This window comes from Rhincodon typus, chromosome 15 (genome assembly GCF_021869965.1).
Source record: "Rhincodon typus isolate 14 chromosome 15, sRhiTyp1.1, whole genome shotgun sequence".
Classification (NCBI taxonomy): Eukaryota; Metazoa; Chordata; class Chondrichthyes; order Orectolobiformes; family Rhincodontidae; genus Rhincodon; species Rhincodon typus.
The window spans coordinates 12739351-12740086 of NC_063346.1; the positions used below are offsets into that span (position 1 = coordinate 12739351).

General features: G+C 41.2%; 1 non-coding gene across 1 annotated transcript; it reads left to right on the top strand.

The window, feature by feature from the left end:
- The first annotated feature begins 387 nt into the window (after positions 1-387).
- Positions 388-498, top strand: LOC125485079. Its single transcript, XR_007263840.1, has one exon. It is a non-coding gene; the product is annotated as a U5 spliceosomal RNA (small nuclear RNA).
- Positions 499-736: the final 238 nt, after the last annotated feature.

Here is a 736-nt window from a genome sequence, read left to right on the forward strand (position 1 = left end):
CGGTTGTGAATTGCCTCATTCAGCCTCAAATGACTTTCTAGGATAGAGAAATGGAGTAGTTGGCTCAGGATCAGAGTTTATTATGGGGACCAAAGATGGTAGCTTTGGCCTTCCCAATACTTAATTGGAGGAAAGTTCTTCCCATCCAGTAATGAATGGCAGATAAGCATTCTGAGGGAGACAATGGTCAACTCCTAATGTCACTGGGCTTGTAATCTAGAACTCCAGGTTAAATGTCTAGGAACATGTTTTCACCATGGCAGATATTGTAATTTGGAGAATTGTAACTTGAATTCAATTAAATCTGGAATTAAAAGTTTGCCTAATGTCAAGAAGGTGACAGCTGTCAATTATCATAAACTGCCATCTGGTTCACTAACATCATTTATTCTCTGGTTTCTCTTAGGATCATATAAATCTTTTGCCTTCTACTAAAGACTTCTGTGAAGAGAAGCTCTGTGTTTTGAGCAGCATTTTGTTGCCCTGCTTTTGTGGGGTTTTGTAGTGCCTCTTGTGGCTCAGTGGTAGTGGCCCTACCCCTGGACCGAGTGGCCCAGGCTCAAGTCCCAGCTGCTCCAGAGGTGTGTGATAACATCTCTGAACTGGTTAATGAGAAAAATAAGTTTAAAAGAAATATATAATTTAAGGAAGGAAGTCCGCCATCTTCACTGGCGTGGCCTACAAATGATTCACTATTTGCTGCAATCTCGTTGATTCTTAGCTGCCCTTTCAGTAA